Here is a 19337-nt window from a genome sequence, read left to right as displayed (position 1 = left end):
TGGACGGGTATATACTCGTGTAACACGTTTGAAAACTCGTGTTAAAGAAAAATTGGTATACAAAAATGTTTCATTTTGATCAATTAAAGAAAAATAAACTAGTCTGCAACGTATCGTTAAAAGTTTTAAAAACGTTAGGGAATTAATACGAAGAATAAAAGCATTGTAAAAACATCGATTGTGTTCCGAGAAAAGAATCTGGATTGCAATTACTAGCTACGAAGAATTCCATTTTCAATGGGATAGGAAATCGAGGGATAAAGTCGAGTAATTAGTAGCCTCTTGGGTTTATAAATTTATCTTTAACAATCGAACAGCCTCTTTGTCTTTGGGCAAAGGAGGGAGAGATGAGATGGTGGTGGACGAGATTGTAATTTAATCTAGCCTGGCGCGAGCCCCGATCGACGATAAATTCCGTGGTTGCTCATAAAACCGGACGTGTTGTATCGGCGATAAAACACCCACGTATTTATAAAATACATTCGGATGGAAAGGACGTTTCGTGGAAAGGACGGGAACAACAACAATCATCGGGAACTCGCGCATTAGTACTAGCTGTAAATCAATTCAAGATGGCGGAAATACGATGTAAACCGCTTGCAAATCGATTCAGCGATTTATACGCCCCCATTGTACGTGAACATCGGGACAACCGGCCGATGTTTTTACACACGGCTATAAATTATGGGAAGAATCGCGCGTATATCCTCCAAATCGTCGATAAATTATTAATTTAAGCTTTGGAAGCGCCTTGCGCGGTACGATATGGTTTTTCCCTCCCTCCCCCTCTTTCTATGCTTCTCCGGTAGTAGGTGATGGAATGGATTTTTCTCCCCTTGATCATGGCCTTAATTGAACCAATGTTGTCGACTGACGAGATAATAATAAAAGATTTGAAGGGGAGGAGAAATTTTATATATCGATTTGCGTAGTAACGAGTAATGAGACGTGAGAGTGGAAAATAATTTGACAGGTTCACGGTTAGGTTCATGGATATTTGTTATAAACGTTATTTAATTAAGGAAAACGGTCGATTAATAATATTTATGGAAGATGGATATAATATAAATCTAAAGAAGAATCAGAAAGTGGAAGAAATATTCGCGTATTTCTGAATTTCAATTGGTGGGATTACAGTTATATACTTTTAATTGGATATATCATCAACTCGTTGAACAGACTAAATTTGGATAAATTTGCATTAAAATTACATTACATCACGATTAAAGATATATTTTGATTATGAATAATTATCGTTAATTACGATTAATTATTGCACAAAAAATTGTTTCTCCGATTTCAAACATTAGCCAAACGTTATTAAACGAGATATTTCGCGCCGTGGCCCGTTACTCAAACACGATACATCACGAGACGAGAAACGAGAGTATACGATGATATACATTAATGCATCACCGTTGGAGGAGTTCGTTCTATTACAGCTGGCTGGTACTGTTTCGTCATTAATATTCGATTAACCTGTGTCCCGTGAACAATGGAACCGGGAGTCGTGGCTGTTCTACGTGACGCGGTGTGTTTCGGCTCGTGGACCAACCGCTTGTGATTCTTCTTTTTTACGTATCGGGGAGGAGGAAACACGGTTGTATGGAAATTAGACCTGATATTACGAAATATCAGGATAAATCGTTGATCATTAAGGATCAGGCTCATTCTTTTTCAAACTTGTTAACAAAGTGTTAAAAGTTGATGGTTATTTTTTGACTCTTCTTATTATCGATATGTATAAAGATTATTAGGAAACGCAGGTGATCGTTAAAGGTGGGATTACACGTTCAACTTATTCTTTTCTTTTTTTTTCCAATTTCCTAACAGTACATTACGAAACAGTATAATATTGGAGGCAAAATTGCTTGAAATAAATTGTCCTCGTCGATCAAAAGATCAATTATCTTCATCCACATTCTCGTGAAGAAAAGAAGAAAAAAAAAATTCGCATAGCTTTCTTTTCTCCGCGATACAATGGGGACACGCAACGTGTATACACACGTGTAACGCCATCTGGAACAGCGTTTCTCAATCATTTCACCACGTGACCCGACATAGTTAGGTTAGTAATCGTGATCTGATATTGTATGTTGGATATTTATGAACAATTTCTTATTTTTCAATTCAAAATTTTCAATACAAGCATAAGCATACGTGTAAAGGTAAAACGATGAAGAATAATTAACAGGACATTTTGTAAATATTGTATTCTATGCAAATAAGATTGGACTTGCAGAAGACGATTATTTAAGAGAGTCAGAGATTATCAAGAGGATCAATCTAATGCAAACTATATGATACAAGAGTGAAACGGTAAGAAGTAGACATTTTATTTAATGGAGCTTTTCAGACTGTTGGCCAAATTCTAAATCGGATCAGTTTATTCTCTCTTCGACGCGACAATGGGAATAAATTGAGAAATATCTGATCTATAGGTAATATCTGTTGATCTCTGATGCGTACCCACGCAGTAACCAATTACGTTGGCCAGAATTACGCAAGGAGAGCCGTATGCTAATCATTCTCGTTGCGAGAAATGAAAAAGAAATCGAGGGTACCACACCGATACTCATTAGGCCGGCCAACACATTGCCAAATACATACCGAACCAGATTATTCAGATCACTCTCATTATCTCGGAGGTCAGGGCAAGCTGGGAAGTAAGAATGAATTCCAACGTCGACGACTTTCACGTTGCATAACCATCCTTCTCTCTTTCCTTTCCTCTCCTCTCTCTCTCTCTCTTGCTCCGTGCGTGAACGCACCCTGCGCGTTGTGCATCAGCGTGTAATTGATGCCCCATTACGAGCAAACGAATTTAGCTACCAAACGAGGCGATACTTTGCCTTTTGGAATTACGTGTTACGTGTTGTTCGTGAAGAGTGAAATTGAAAGAGATAATGAAACTGTGACGCAGTTATTAATCAGATTCTTTTCAGAAGAATATTCTTATCGTCGCGAGGAAAATTATCTAAATAAATACAGAAATAAATAAAAAAATAGAGAGATGACGATTTTGTCATGTGCGATAGATGGTTTTCATTCGATAATCAAAGTCAAGTTACGCTGGCCGCGATCGGTACTTGGATGGGTGTACGTTTTTATTAAAAATAATAGAATTTCCCGTATAATAGAATTTTGATTATTATTGATAATTCGAAGATGTTTTATAAAGAATCATCAAAAAATTGGCATGGAATCCCATTCGATCCATTTGCAAAAAAATCCAATTCAAAAATCAATCGCTTATATAATAATAATCTTATTACGAATTGCTATACAAAACTTGGATAAAAAGATTAATCATTCTTATGAAACAATATTTATCCATGATAATTTATCGATCCTTGATCTATCTTTCTTCTAAAATATATATAAGATATTTGCATAAAAAATCAACAAAAAAAAAGGAAAAGGAAAAGAAAAGAAGAACCAATGAAAATGAAAGTTTGCTGAAATTGAGCAACAATGAATTTTGAAGCAAGGATAAAAGTCAACTTTCTCGTCATCATCCCCTAGATTTGGGGGTACATTTTGATACTTAATCATTTATATGTTACATCACATTCGTAGAAATTTACTAAAGAGAGAAGGAGATTGAAGACAAATTGAACACGTCAGAGAGTGGGATGGAATTATGAATCATGAAAAGAGTTTTGACGTGTTGAAAGTGAAATCTTGAGAATAATTTGAAAATAAAGTTGAATCGAGGATATATATGAAAAACATGGTTTTATTGGGTGATTTGGATGGAAGAGGAAGAAATCTGGTTGAATGACGGGTAAGTAATATGAAAGGAAGATTGAGATTTGTTGGGGATAATTTCATTTTGATACGAGTTTCGATTCGTGAAAGTGAATTCGAAGAGTGAATTCGAAAATTATATTTAATTTTTTCTTCATTATGAAATATAGAGATCATATTTAATCTTCTTTCTTTTTTAACTTATAAAGAAAGCTGAAATATAAATGCTGGAATAACTCGTTTGACGAACACTTTCATTGCAACTTTGTTTAACTTTATTAAAAGATTTCAAAATTTTTGCAAATCGGTTCGTTATTATCATTCAAATACTTTAAATAAATATCAATAATTTATTTTACATCACCCTTTCACTTCCTCTTTGAGAAACAAAACTTTTTTATGACAGCATTCGTTCGTATTGTACATTCATATGTATTCAAATTCAGGATGTGATGAGATATGATACATTTGTTATCAATTTTGTGATCAATTAGAAAATCGAAGCTTTGAAAAAAAATCTACATTTCTTATGAAAAATCTTTGCAAATACGTCATCGTTATTATTTTTATCATTTCCATAATTAGAATACTATTAATTGTAATTTTATATTTTAATTACAATCAGTATAATTCATCTTCAAGATCACCCATTGATCAATCAATGATCTACGTTAATGGTCAATAAATAATCGGACATCAACTTACGATCAAACAATAGCTAATCAGAGGTCAATTTACGATCGAGCACTTTATTAATAGCCAATCAATGGAGAGAGAGAGAGAGAGAGAGAGAGATCAACTCATGATCACTCCTCAACTAACTAACCTATTATCGACCAATGATCGGACAATAGTCGATTCATCTACCAACCATTCTCACCAATTACTCGTGCTTTTAAATAGTCGAAAAAAACTGCACCAAAGAAACCGTAAGCCGACTAAAAACATAATAATACCAGCGAGATACAAACGTAATCCGAGATCACAAACAAGAACGGTTTCCAGGTCACGTGTTTTTCGTGAAGAAACACTTTCTTGCCAGACGATGTTCCCAAGATCTCTCGGCCGCATAACAATCAACGACGATGTTACCGCGTATCTGATAAACGCATTACGCTACGAGGGAGAGCTTCCGCGACTTTCGAGCGCAAAGCAAATGGAATTGAAACGGTATTGTAAAGACCTCGGTTCCCAAACCCGCTCACTCGAATGGCACGGAGCCTCGTGCACGCACGTAACGCCGCCTCGTGAAAGGCAATTTTTCGCGATATCGCTCCACTAGGAAGTCGATGAGACAACACCGCGTGCGTGTTCCACGAAGATGCGCCATTAACGCGCTCGACCGTGTGTTAACAAAAACAGGCCGTTGCAATTTTTTCCCCTCCCGAGAGAAATCGAAATTTTAAAATTTCGATCCTCTGGATGGATTTAGATCGTTCCGATTTTAATTGATTAATCATTAATATTGATGATAAATAAATTTTTTTCGTTGATTAAAATTGTAACAATCGTTGCGTTGGATGCATAAGCAATTTTCTACGGATCTACGTAATCCAAGAGTGTCCCACTTTCCAAACAAGTAGAAACTTCCATCGCTTATCCATTGATCGGAAGTAAAAAAAAAAAAAAAAAAAAAAACGAAGTTGCAAACGTTACGATAATACATCGTTGTGTGTTTTCAGTGTTCGTTGCAGAAAGAAGAAGAAGAAGAGGATATAAATTTTTTAAAATCCAGTTTAACTTGGTTGAACAATCGGTTGACATTTAATGGCTGGTGCGCTTTCTTTTGGATTTTTAGAATATTATTACGCGGCTTCGATACGTTATATAAACACTCGTCGAGGAAATGAAAAGTTGATGCGAGAACGTTGCTCGTTTCACGATGATCTCTCGATCGAAAACCTTGATGGAAATTCATGGTACGAGGAAACTTGTCTCGTGTATAACAAGAAGAGCAACACAGGTATAATAAGTTTTCTATTTATGTATCACGCTTCGTATGAATAATTAATAAAGAATTTCCATTCCATTAATCATCATCCCATCTCGTGATACAAACATTGTAGATTTTATAATTTAATTAAAAGTTTTTCTCCCCGAGTAACTCGAGATAAAGTTAAAATTACAAAGAATTACAGAGAACGAAAGGTGTTGCGCGCTCTTTCATCTTGAGAAAACTTCGTTTCACCGTCATGGTTCGCGGACCAGAAACCAGAGAAGTCGCGCCGATACTTTTCCGGTTGAACAGCTGTCATCGAGGGGAGAGTATCGCCTACGCGGCTATCGCTCACGTATGCAAAATAATAGAAACAACGCGTCGAGAATGGAGAGAACTTTCACGATTTATGAATTTAGTCGAGAACGAGAGTATCTACTGCACACGTGGAATATTCGCAGAATAAGAAGTGGAGATAAATTTTTATTGCGAGAAAATGTTAAATGTTAATGAAAATTAAATAAAAAACGTAACACTGCCCTTCTACTCTTTTTCTCCATTCTCCATATAATCCTTCCTCTTCCTGCTCTCTGCAAAGCGAAATAATAAATCAGAGTTGCCAAAACTCGAGCGAGCTACTGGAGAGGAAACTCGAGATCATTAATTATAATCCTCCCCACATCTTAATAATAATAACAGCCACTTTGATATTTCCTCGTCAAAACTGCATAAAGTCATCAGAGAGGATAAAACATCTCGCGAATCCCTAATTACTCATCTTCCAATCATCATCATCATCATCATCATCATCACCACCATCACCTACATCACCATCGCTCCTTGGATCGGTACGAACAACGGTTCCACTAGCCAGCGCAGCGTTCCGTTCATTCTACAAAATCCTTCACGGCTCCTCTAATTGGCCGTAGACTGCGTGCATTATCCGTTGGCCGGACCCGTTAGAACGATCCATTTTACAATTAAAAACGAATTAATCAATCCGACCGAGCGCAGTTTACGTAGGGCAGTCTCGGTCGCATTCGACGATCCCCTCTTAAGCCGCTCACCACGGTTATACGCCTGTTTCCGCCGTTTCAAACTCCCGCCTGAATAGTTCCACGTAATAATCACCGGTGCTGAAATAGTTGGCTCGTTTTTCAACCGAGTAACACACCGCGACAGTTATGCACACGGAAGGCACCGATCAACGCAGGAACGAGACCCTATTAGCGATGGGTACGACACCCTCGCGATACTTGCGTGGAACACGGTTCACTTTCTTTTTACCCGGCTCCGTGGATCGACTGATAAACGATTGGACTCGAGGGAGAATCGTTTTTAGCGTTCTATGAAATTAAATTCGAAGGTTAAAGTTTTTGGTTCTTGGAATTGTGATACAAATAATAAGTAAATAAATAATAAAAAATTTCGTTGACAAATATTCGATGCCTAACGATTGTAAAACTAGTTTTAGATTTTGCTAGTCGATGGTATACGAAATAGATGACACATTTGGTTATTTAATGCCACGTAACAATTTGCAAGAAACAATACTGTTTCTTTAATATCTATAACATTGGCAATGAACCAATATCTCGATGTTAAAAACTTTTATTTCGTTTCATACTTCGACATAACCTATCTGTCACACGAATCCCTCGTAAATCTCGTCTCGATCCAACGAAAGAGAATTAATAATTAATAATAATAATAATAAAGAAAGAAAGAAATATCGCGATCGAATCAAACCTAGACGACAAATTTTCGCAATCGATCGCTCGCAACGATCCAATCCATTAATCAACCTCGCGATCAGCTTGTTCTAATAAACATCGAATTATATATCTCTTACGTAGGCAGTAATCTCGACTTTCTATCTTGCGCCTCGGATAGACGTCCGTTCCTCGTAAAACCTCTTTCGAGCGTGCAAACCAGGCCGGGACGAAAAATTAAATCGATCACCCTCGCCCATAGCCCGAGGTTAGGTTAGCCGCGCTTATGCAACCGCGCGATACTTTCGAGAACGCTCGGGGTCTCGGTTCAAGCACAACGATTCAGTTAAATGCTTTCCCTCCTTTCCAACCTCCTTGGGATTACGACCTTGTCCCGGCTCTCTCGTCGAGCCACTCTCGATTTCTTCCGGTCTGGCCGGCCGTCGTTGTGTCCCTGTTAAGCTTTGGTCACGGTGAATGCGTTTTTCGACGATTTGTCGTTCCGACGTAGCTCTACCTCTTCGAAGAAATGTCGTTCGTTTTGTGAAAATTTGTTTCGAGGTTATAATTAACGCGTTCCATTTTCGAAGTGATTGGTCGGAATGTAAATTTTAGGTTAGGTCAAGTTATTCTTTGACGAATAAATAAATGGATTTGTGGATCGTGGATTTTTTTGATATTCCATCATCGAATTACGAAATTATTATTACGAAAAATCACCGTATGGATCTCGAGCTAAAGTTTCGAAAGAAATGCACGAAAGGAAAAAAATATTGAGCAATCGTGGAAAATTGGAGGATTACACGTGGAAGATCAGAATCGGTATAAATCTTGATTCTCCATTTATATACATAGATATTTTTCGAAAGTAATCGAAACAAGGATTCGACTATTTCTCGAAAGAATCGAGTTCCACCATTCTCCAGCCTTGAAATCGTAACCCGAACGATTGCCAGACCTGCTCTCGGTGATCAGAAGAATACCGCCACGATCCTTTCGAGCGAACTAGTCACGAGGACCCGCGAGGTGTTGCATGAAGAGGGTGTTTCCCAAGGAAAGGGAGCAAAGTGTTCGAACGCTAACAGTACTTTTCAAAGGCTGTCACATTTGTGGACGTATTTTAAATAAGTTTCTCCAATCTCTCCAAAATATATTAACAACTATATTTATATCAAAGAACGTTATTCATATTAATCCGTTTGGAGAAAATTTAAAAGTGGCGGTAATTGTTTCTTTCACAAACTAATCTATCATTCCACGCGTAAAGCGGGGCATCGTGCCTGCATTCTTGCCCCGTGGATAACAGTAAACAACACGTGCATTCATTTATCCGACCATTTCCTCCTCTCGCACGCGACACGCCCATCGGCCTGAACGCCGTCATAAATCAACCGCACGCAACCCACGAAATTCCCTGCACGCGAAAAAACCTTTTGCGAATCTCTGAAATGTCTCTTGATTATTTCAACATCACGCCTGTTACATACATAATCCTCCGATCCTTCGCTCGAGAAGTCGATACACTTCGAATATCGCGAATGGAGATCAAAGAGCAAGTTGCAAGAGGCGAGGAACAAAGCACAACGACCCGTAATTAACGGTGGGCCCCCTTCGAGGGCCCCGGCCGGGCCCATTATCGTTCAGCCACCAGCCAGACCGCTATTACTTCCTCCTACCATCGCCCCTGTTTCCTTTACCGCAGGTCAAGGTCTCCACCGCGCCATCTATCGACGCAACGAGTTTAAAGGCCCAGAAGGGGAGGGGAGGGGAGGGGACCAGGAAAAGGTGGCGATACCGCCGAGTCACGGTCGCGTGAAAAAGGCTCTCCTCCTCCTCCTCCTGTTACTGTTACGCTCGCGGGACAACGAGTCGTCGACTTCGTTTCGTTCATCTGGACGAGGAGCGTGTTCCACTGTCACGCTTCATCGGCATCACCGTCCTCTCCTTCGTGGCTCGTTGGACGATTGGGGATCTGTTTGAATCGACGAAAATTGTCGTAGCGGATGTTTTTACGCCGTATCATGGCCTAACTCTTCCGGCCATTGCGATATTATTCAACGATGAAAGTTGTTCAAGCTGATAATAAAACACGATATGTTCGTTTGGAAAACGAAGAATTATCAAAATTTTATATGAACGATCTTACCGTTCAACTGAATCCCTACTATTTTTGTCTTCCTTTCAAATCCTCTAATCGCGTTTAACCAGATCGTGTTACACCTCGTTTACCTCCTCCTCCTCCTCTCTTTCTCCCCCCCTCTGCCTATACTACCGTCGTATTCACGTTCACGCGCACGCGTGAGCTGGCCAAGTTTCCACACGGAGCAAGGGGAGTGGAAAAGCACGAACCAACGTTTCCAACATCCCATGTGAACAAACTCTAGCGCGGTTACCGGTCCAGCGAGTCGATCCGAACGAAACGAGTCCTCCCCACGGCTTCCAACACGGGCGGAAGGGGATAGAAGAAGTTTCGCTGGAACGGTGCCTCCAGATCACGTAATCCGGTTAATCGCTTCCGGTTTCGCGTGGTGCTTCCAGTATTATTTATATGGCCACGCGAGCCAGATCGAGGCGTGCATATGATGGTGTTTGGGCCGTTTAACTCTTGATGATTGGAGGAATGATTCCCTCGTTTCCTAAAAGTGCAATGGACCTTGGATGTTTCATTTTGTTGGATTTAGTTTGATAATATTTTTCTATCTAGGATGTGTTCGCTGGAAGGGGGCGCCATCTAGCGACAAAACTGTTTGACCAGGCTAGTTAAAAGTAATAACTCGACGATCGAAGAATTATTGTCTTCCTTGGAAAATTTTAATCTTGACAAACAAGGTAGAAAATCTTTTTGAAGTGGCGGCTAGATGATTCAGTAGGTAACTGTAGTTCTGAACGAACTCTGATTGTGAATAATCGAGTAACTGTGTCTGAGGAATTGGGTGGCTGAGGATGACTGATTCGCTGGGTGCGATAGGTGCAATTGGGAAGAGAATTAGGCGAGAACGAGTGATCAGCTTGGTGATGATTCAGCTTGTCCAAAAATGCAGATCTCGCGTGATAATGTATCCAGATGATGAGAAGAAGCTCATCGTTCACGTTTCATCTAGATATAAGGCCGAGGAAATTTGTTATAATGTTTTTACAACAATTTAGATACCGATTGTGGATTGCCTGTTAAAAATTAAAAGATAGACAAATACTTTTATACTTTAAAAATTACACATTAGGGATAATTGTAGATAAATGTTCGTGCGTACAATTTTTGCTTAAAGTTGGTTATTTCATCTGATAGACTTGAACTTGACAGGTGCTGTTGCAAATAGAAGTAAGAGTGATATAGGTGAACGAACCTGTATATAGCTTCGTGGTAATGGTAATAAAAAAAGCCAGATAGATGACCTTAAATGATCTAATTAACCGGCTGCAGTTACATCAGAGCAATTGGATTAATCAGTTACAGGATGTGATACGTTCCCTATTTAATTTTTATCGTCAAACTAGTTTTAAAATCTCGATCAACGATCTCGTACATCGGCAAAGAATGTCCAATATAATACGATTAAACTGTCGAGTTTTATCTTATTCGTTCTATTATATTAATTCCCTTCCAGTTCGTTGCGCGTTTCTATTTGTCGCGGATTTCAAAATTGAAAGTGGTTTGTCACTTTCAGAAGACGTAAATAACAAACCTATTAAAATGATAATTTTAAGTTTCTCTCTCTCTCTCTTTTTTTTTAACTACTAAAAATAACTTTCATTGAGATGCATAATCTCTGATTATGCGTTATATTTTCATTCTAATAGCTTTCTAACGTTTAATTAGGAACACAGTCATCAATCAACAGATATCGACACAAATATTGATTCGAATCAATAACGAAATAAAAATTTCTATACCTATAAATATTTCAATTGGATTGTGAAATCTTTGAAATTCTCGATCCATTTCTCTCGTCTGTCCACTGTCCACCACAATTTCAACACGTAAAGTGGCCATTTTCTACGTGGCTGGTTTCCAGAAAAGCAATCGACCGCTCTGAAAATTACAGGATGCAACGGGAATGCAGTTAAGCTGGTACGCTCCTGACCCGTTTCCCTCGATAGCCAATCCAAAGGGGATCATCTTTCGGCCGGCGATGCTCTTTCGTTCCAACTTTGCCCACGAGATAGCGCAACGTTGTTACGTGTCATTTTCTATGGGGAATGCGGGTTTCGCCGTCAGACCGACTCCACCGTGTCTTGCTCTTTCTTTTTCTCCCCGTTTTATTTCGTTTTTCAAGTAACTTATGATGATTGTTCCTCCCCTGACTACCGAGCTGTGCCTCGCTTGGGAAACTGTTCATTATCAACGCGTGAAAATGACCGGTTTGGTGCGCGCTGCGTCTTTAGCATTGCTCTCAGAGGAATGGATGGATACATAGTGTCTCTTATTTACCGTGCTTGTGTTCCCACGAAATTCGAATAGAATGTGAATTGAGTTTTTTTTTTTTTTTTTTTTTTTTTTTGCGTTTTGATTTTATTCTTTGCGTGTTTGTATGGGGGAAAATATAATATGAGTGTAATGGTGATGATGAGATAAATTGACTTTATTTGTTGATGATATTTAAGAAGAAAGGGAAAAGAAAGTCAGAGTTGTAGCTTTTTTTTTTTTTAAATTTACTCGATTCATCCTTAAGCTAAGTTCTAGAATTCTTAGAAAAGAGATTGCATTTGATCCAAAGCTTGAGACAGGGCTCCGTGACAAATATATTATTACACTCCGAGCGAAGTTTCTTACATTAAATTGTTATAGAGGATTGGAACAACTTGTCTGTCAAATATAGCCTGGAACTTTGGAATTGATTACACTTAATAAATAATATCCGGTGCAGTACTGGTATGTATAACGAATTTCAACGGCTAATGACTTACGAAATCGTCTGGTAAGTATGGTTCAATTCATTATAAAATTCGTGAGAATTGTTTCAAAATCAAATAATCCACCGCGGAAATGTTTCGTATTTACAAATCGTCTTAACATTATATCTACATCATTACACGAGTAAAAACAAACCGCACTTTCCCACAAGTCTTAATCCTGGCGAATGGCTTGATTCATAAATCATGGAATAACGTAGATACACGTAATCCGCCGCGAAGAATAATTTCAAAACTCGTTGAAACCTATCGTGCAAATCGACGAAACCAGTTTTTAGAGAAATTGAACGTCTTGCTTTTGAACGTGCTGGAAAGTGCATAATAATTTGTCGAGGCATTTGATAAAATGCTTTCTTAAAATGAAATGAGTTTTTTTTCTTAAATGAAATATTACATTAAGGGAGCGATAAGAAAATTTGGTTTAACATAAAAATCTATTATTACACTTCGATGATAATTATACAATTCTCGTGAAATTTCAATAGAGAAGAAGATTTTTCAATATCATTTTCATGATATTGTTGTGGAAAAGAATCGCGTTGATTGATACGTAAATTTTCGACGATAGAATGTATATTTATTTTTTTATATTATTCAATAAATGGATAAATATAAGAAGAAAAGGAAGCGAAAGTGTTAGGGTTCTATCAAGCAGATGACTGAGAGGAAGTGACTTTCTTCGCGGATGTTTGGCAACTTGGAAGTGGTTGATTAATTTTAAAATAATGGAAAGTGTTGCAGGAAGGAAGTAACAATGTTTCCTACTCGCGAAAACAATCTGCAAGAACTTTCCAACACGGTATAGAATTCAACAGTTTCATCGTCTGACAGAGAGATTCACAAATAGCACACAAGTACTGTTCCTTTTTCTTTTATCGAGTAAAAAGTCGTAAATAAAATAATTCGATCGTTGGACTACTCGTATATCTAGTTTATTCCTGCATTTCCCCCAACTAATCTAGTAAACTACCGCCATCTACAGAATATCTTGCCAACAACAATTTCTCGACAATTTGCTTCGAATTCAGATCAGATGAGCTTGTTAGATTAGATTCGCGTGTCTGCGTTGTTGCACAATTTTCTAATAGACTTTGCAAGGGATGAAAATAAAAAAAAAAAAAAAAAAAAAATAGAAAAGCAAGATAATACAATATCTCATATCCACACATCTGGCATAACCTCAAACATGCGCGAGGTTAGCAGCGTCGTAAAACACCGAGCAACACTCTGCGCTCGAGAGAAGGAATAAAACAACGCTCCTTCTCTTTCGCGAACGAACACGTCCATTTTCCATTCAAAATATATCCACCTTATGAATTTACCACGATAACAATGTATATTCCGACCGAATCGTTGGCCATGCCTAATCTCATTTCCATACCGGACGTTTAGAATAATTTCGAAAGACGTTGTGAGACGTTCGACGTTTACCTCTTCCCCTCCTCCTTCACCCGCCTCCCTAACTGCTTCGATTCCACGGATGGAAGATTCCTACCATTGGAAATTGAATTCGTGCACGTGGAATGTTTCTCGGCGGAATGATAAGACACCTACGTGTGGGCAAAGGAACAAAGAGAGGAAGAAAAAGGGAGGATGTCGTTTCTCACGGCGTCACCGTTCGACGATATCTTTAGAGGTTGGCTTTAGAAGCGGCTTGGCTAGACCGGACCCTTTTGTTTTATAGCATTGCATCGGGAATCCTGAAAATTATGACTGGTGAAACGAGGCGCTTCGAAGTTCCTTACGGCCACTCAACGTCGCGCCGTTGACGAGGCTACACTTTGGGTTCAACAACCCTTATACCACCATGTACAGGGTGGCTCGATCGAACGAAAGAATTTGGCAGGTGTGTGAATTGTGGAGACCCGGATGATAATAGTTTTATCTTTGGAGACGTCTACTGAACGAAGCTATTCTTTGGATTCGATACTTTTGTACCACCGTGTATAGGGTGGCTCGATCGAACGAAAGAATTTGGCAGGTGTGTGAATTGTGGAGACCCGGATGATAATAGTTTTATCTTTGGAGACGTCTACTGAACGAAGCTATACTTTGGATTCGATACTTTTGTACCACCGTGTATAGGGTGGCTCGATCGAACGAAAGAATTTGGCAGGTGTGTGAATTGTGGAGACCCGGATGATAATAGTTTTATCTTTGGAGACGTCTACTGAACGAAGCTATACTTTGGATTCGATACTTTTGTACCACCGTGTATAGGGTGGCTCGATCGAACGATAGAATTTGGCAGGTGTGTGAATTGTGGAGATCTGGATGTGGATAGTTTTATCTTTGGAGATGTCTATTCAACGAAGCTACACTTTGGATTCAAGGTTTCTATACCATCATATATAGGGTGGCACAATCGAATGGGAGAATTTGGAAAGTGTGGATTGGGGAAATTTAGATGATAATCGTTTTATCTTTGAAGATGTGTACTGAATTATTACATTGACGAAGTTACAAGTTTGAATTCGATACTTTTATACCACGATATACAGGGTGGCTCGATCGAATAAAGAAATTTGGATGATGTGGAAACTTAAATGATGATATTTTATCTTTGGAGATGTGTACCGAATGAAGATTCGATACTTTTATATCACCATGTATAGGGTGACTCGATCGAATAATGACGTAGATAACGATATTTTTGAACATGTACAATTTACTTATTTATTTCGAGAGAGATAACTATTGAAATGTGCGAAAATTCTAAGTAATGTTAATTTTGAAGAATATTTATATTAAAATGTAAAAGTTGTTGGACATACAATTGATTTTAAGTACCGAAATATATGAATCGGTCTTGTTTTTTCCTCCTTTCGCCAATTTAATATCACAACGCGCAATTCAATATTGATTTCAACCTTTCGATAAGAAGAGTTCGTCGAATGAATTTTCATACATTCGTTTCTTTAAGCGATTTCAATAATAGCATACAAAGATATTCTCGTGAAAAGGGTTAATTCATACTCCACAGCGAGTACAGGCGATAATATGAAGTTATCATTCCTCCGCCTCTTAATAGCCTCGATGAACAGCTTTTTTTCATTCCCGACAGAGAGATCTTTGATCATCAATCGTGAGTTACGGTCACACCTCGAGGCACGATAATCCCGCCGCTATCTATCCATTCAATGTATCCCTTCGAACGTGTCAAGCCTCGTATCATTTCTTTATTGCGAACCCTCCCTTATCGTTCACCACGTGTAATGTTAAGCTCACTCTCCTCCAATGCGTACATACGATCCTTTGACCAGATTATTTTCCCTTTCTCCTTTTGGAACGAGTTAACTTACGTTTTACAAAACTGTGGGTCGCGATACCTTGCAGGATTGGCTCGGCTTACGAATTAAATTGAATTGAATTTTTCATCGTATCAACGCTCGATTTCTTCTTCAATTTTATCAATCTTTACAGTTTTATAGAAACTATATACATTTTTTTTTTTTTTTTACGTGAAAATTTTTAATATCGATTTGAAAGTAATTTTTAATAACTTAGTCAAATCAAACGGATAGCCTTTTAGCCTTGCAATAAGATTTTAAATTTTGCAAGAAAAGGAACAACGAAGAAGCTCGCGTTTTTATTCGTATAAGAATTATTTTTCCGAGTATATCCACATCTATAACCATAACAGGCAACTTCAATTGACAACTCCTCGACTCGTATTGTCTCGTATTTGCAAATACAATAGGCGTTCCTTCCTGTTCGAAATGCACGCGAATATCAATCAGGAGAGAATGATTAATTTAGGATGAAATTTATTCGAATCGTAATCGTAACTCGATTTTTCGTGATCGAGAAAATTAATAGAGCGATCAACGATGCACGATATTCGGCGTCACGCCTTCTTTCTGTCCCAGAAAAGGGAGCGGTTGTACTTCGCGAGTAAGATTCGTTGCACGTTCGTGTTCTCACGAATTAAATTATCAACCTGATGTTGCCTGATGTTTCAATATTAATATTTTTGTTTAAAAAAATAACATTCAATTCCACCGATACGGTGGATATTTCCGGAAAATACTTCACCTCGCCATAACCTCGCCGATTTGTCGAGGAGGGAGGAAATTCCGTTATAAACGTATTCTTAATAATAATAATAATAATAATAATAATAATAATAATAATAATAATAATAATAATAATAATAGTAATAATAATAAGGGGGAGGACAATCAAGGTAATAACAGTATTCGAGTTTCTCGCTCGGCCGGCCGAGGCTCAAAGTTGTTGCAATTTGTTATTACCGCGTAACAGGGTTATTTATAAAACGACACGTCCCCAATCGTGGACCAGCGATCACAATTTTCCGCGTTTTCTGTGCCCGCTCGCATGGGCCGCAGTTAAACGTTCCGCCGGAAGCGAGGCCAGCGTAATACCACGTTTACGATACCGAGAGTGTATCGATAAACGCGCGGCTGTGAACGGAAGCTTCCAACGTTCGCCTCTTCCTTTTCGATCGAACGATATTTATATTCTACGCTTTTACAACTTTCCACCACGTGACTTCGTCGCCTCTTTCTTTCTTTCTTTTTTGTGTTTCTTTTTTGGAGGGTGAATATTTGGAGAAGGAATATAATTGGTTCACAATTATTGAAGTGTTGGAAAGGAGTGTCGAGGAGGAGGTGGCGCCACCTGTCGAGCGCGAGTTTTCATAGAGAGAAATATTTCAATTATTGGGGAATTTTTACGGTATTGTATTATTGATAAACTTATTATCAGTATGGGAGAGAGAGGAGAGGAGAGAGAGAGAGAGAGAGAGAGGATTTAATTAGCATTGGCAAGTTGATTTGTAAATTTCATTTGGTAATATTATTAGGCTCTTAATTTATGTTTTATTATACATTAACGGGTGTGTACAACACGTTAGGGAGAATTTATCGATAATCTTATGACATTTTACAACGATTTTGCAATTAGAATTGCGATTAGTTTTATTACGAAACTTGTTACTTATTAGCAACTTGAAAAATTTTGATGATTTTTATGCAAGAGACGCGTGCAAATCGTAAAAGTATTGAATTTTTTTCTCCGTTTTTTAAAAAGTAATATCTTACTCGTTATTACTACAACGGGTAATAGGGACGTTTAAATATATTTCACGCGATAAATTATTAAATTACTCACTTTAAACGCCCCTTTATAATAATAAATATATAATTGCTTATCCGAATAATTTTCATCTCGAGACTTTTTACACTGCACGTTATAATCTCAATGTTGTGTCGATCAACAACCTTCAACTTAGGTAAAAAAAAAAAAAAAAAAAGAGAGAGAGAGAAATCTACATCTCGCCCTTCCATTATTTAGGATAATCGTTACCTGTTACACTCCTTCCCTTGCGAACACGTTTTGCACGAGAAAACACATTTTCGAGCTTATTATTCTCATGGATATCAATTAAAATGCTCGCTCGCCGTGAATTACCTGATAAAATAAACGGCCCCCATAACTGACAGCAACTAATATTTATTGTACGCGCCGGTGCGTTTTCGAGTTTCAAAGCGATTTACCGAAACGCAGTTAACGCTTTAATCGCGCCTTAACCGACAAAAATGATGAGAATGTTTTTTCCTTCTTGTTTTAATCGTAGGAAACCGGTTTCGGAATTGGAAATTGAAATTTCGTATGTACGAATATTAATACTGTTAGAGAAAACGAAAACGTTGCGCGCGATTTATCGCGTAATTGAATTTTATTGAACGAATTAATTTCAATTTCCTTCGAGTTTTAAATATTCGCGTTACGAGGATACGCGTTGAAGATCTCGATTCGAGGATCCGTCATTGTCCTTTTTCAACGAGTTTTTAAACACGTAACGATAAAAAAAAAAAATCGATTCGATTCGATCGTTTCAGATTGTGTACAAGGTGGCCAAATGAAATCTCATCTTCTCAAACCTTTCTTCACGAATCAAATGTATGATTTCCAACATCACTGCCATGGTGTTCGCTACAGATGTAAATACCCATGGGCCCCAGGGCTATTAAATATAGGCTGGACAAATTGCTCGCATGAACTAGAATAATTAGCATCACCTCCTAGTGATGGTGAATATACCCTTTCACTTTCCATTTCGCTACCCTCTGCAGCGTCGCCCAACCTTCTCCCCTTCAAGTAATCCTTCAAGATGTAAAAAATTCGTTTATATCACTGCCCCTCCCTCCAAATATATTATGGAAGAGGTGAAAACTTTGAATGAAGGACAAAGCAGATATATTTAATTTATCTCTTTGATCTTTTACTCTTCACCGATTCCTGAAATATTCTTCTTCTTTTAAAATTGTATAGCAAAAAAAAAAAAAAAAAAGAAGAAGAAGAGTATTAAAATGATTTTTCCCGCGGGTTTATTAGAGGGATCACAGGTTGGGAATCCACGAGTGCAGCAGGCAAGGATCGCTGGCATGACATCACGGTTGCGTTTAATCAGACCCGCGCTGACTTGATGCGCGGGCTCCTCCGGCGCGAGCTGCTGCTTAAGAATGTAATTTAATATGCAACGTTACCGCGGGCCCTGGCGTGTCATATTTATAGGTATTTATGCATCAAGCTTCACGTGGCCACGTTTTACGCCGAGCGGCCGGTGCAGCGGCCGGGTATCATTGAAATTACCCCTCGGTGAGGCAAAATGGTGGACGGAAGGGATACGTGGGAGGAATTTATCGTTGTTTATCACTCGTTAGTTTCACCTTCGAGGCATCTTTGTTGCCTACCCACGACTTTCGAGAGAAGTCATGAGGAAGGGGTTGTGACCGATGGAATTTGGAAACGATCGTGAAATGAATCGTGGAGATCGCGTGAAAAAAAAAAAAAAAAATTGTACGTTTTTCAATTTGGATTAATTCGAATATACGTGTAATCGTTCCCTTCGCTGAATACTTTTAAGAAGAGAAATATTTTCAATCCTCTTCGCGTACGATTTTACGTATTAAACAAGAGCAGGTTGATATATCACGTAAGGAAGAAAAGGACGAGTTGATGAACGCGCATCCTTTGCCATCCCGCTCAAGGTTACGCTCGTT

At 38.4% G+C, this 19337-nt stretch overlaps 1 protein-coding gene and 1 long non-coding RNA gene across 26 annotated transcripts in view; one reads left to right on the top strand and one right to left on the bottom strand.

The window, feature by feature from the left end:
- The window catches only part of LOC116413927 (uncharacterized), an 87932-nt gene that overhangs the window by 30825 nt on the left and 37770 nt on the right, over window positions 1-19337 (top strand). For 10 of the 21 annotated variants that reach the window (XR_015295163.1, XR_015295173.1, XR_015295160.1 and 7 more), the window contains 2 exons: window positions 5433-5713; window positions 5881-6226. The exons of 5 other annotated variants lie outside the window; for them this stretch is intronic. This is a non-coding gene — a long non-coding RNA (uncharacterized LOC116413927). Of the gene's footprint in view, window positions 1-3579; window positions 3788-4397; window positions 4680-4755; window positions 4921-5432; window positions 6227-19337 lie in introns of those variants that run through there. 6 more of the 21 variants (XR_015295170.1, XR_015295168.1, XR_015295169.1 and 3 more) reach the window with 4 other exon arrangements.
- LOC100865695 (uncharacterized) overlaps window positions 1-19337 on the bottom strand; it is a 42390-nt gene that overhangs the window by 6613 nt on the left and 16440 nt on the right. The gene's annotated exons all lie outside the window — the stretch shown is intronic.

Source organism: Apis florea, unplaced genomic scaffold (assembly GCF_048593485.1).
Source record: "Apis florea isolate Af1SG1 unplaced genomic scaffold, ASM4859348v1 contig_2201_pilon, whole genome shotgun sequence".
Lineage (NCBI taxonomy): Eukaryota > Metazoa > Arthropoda > Insecta > Hymenoptera > Apidae > Apis > Apis florea.
Note: the sequence above shows the minus strand (reverse complement) of the source record. Positions and strands in the feature narration are given on the sequence as shown.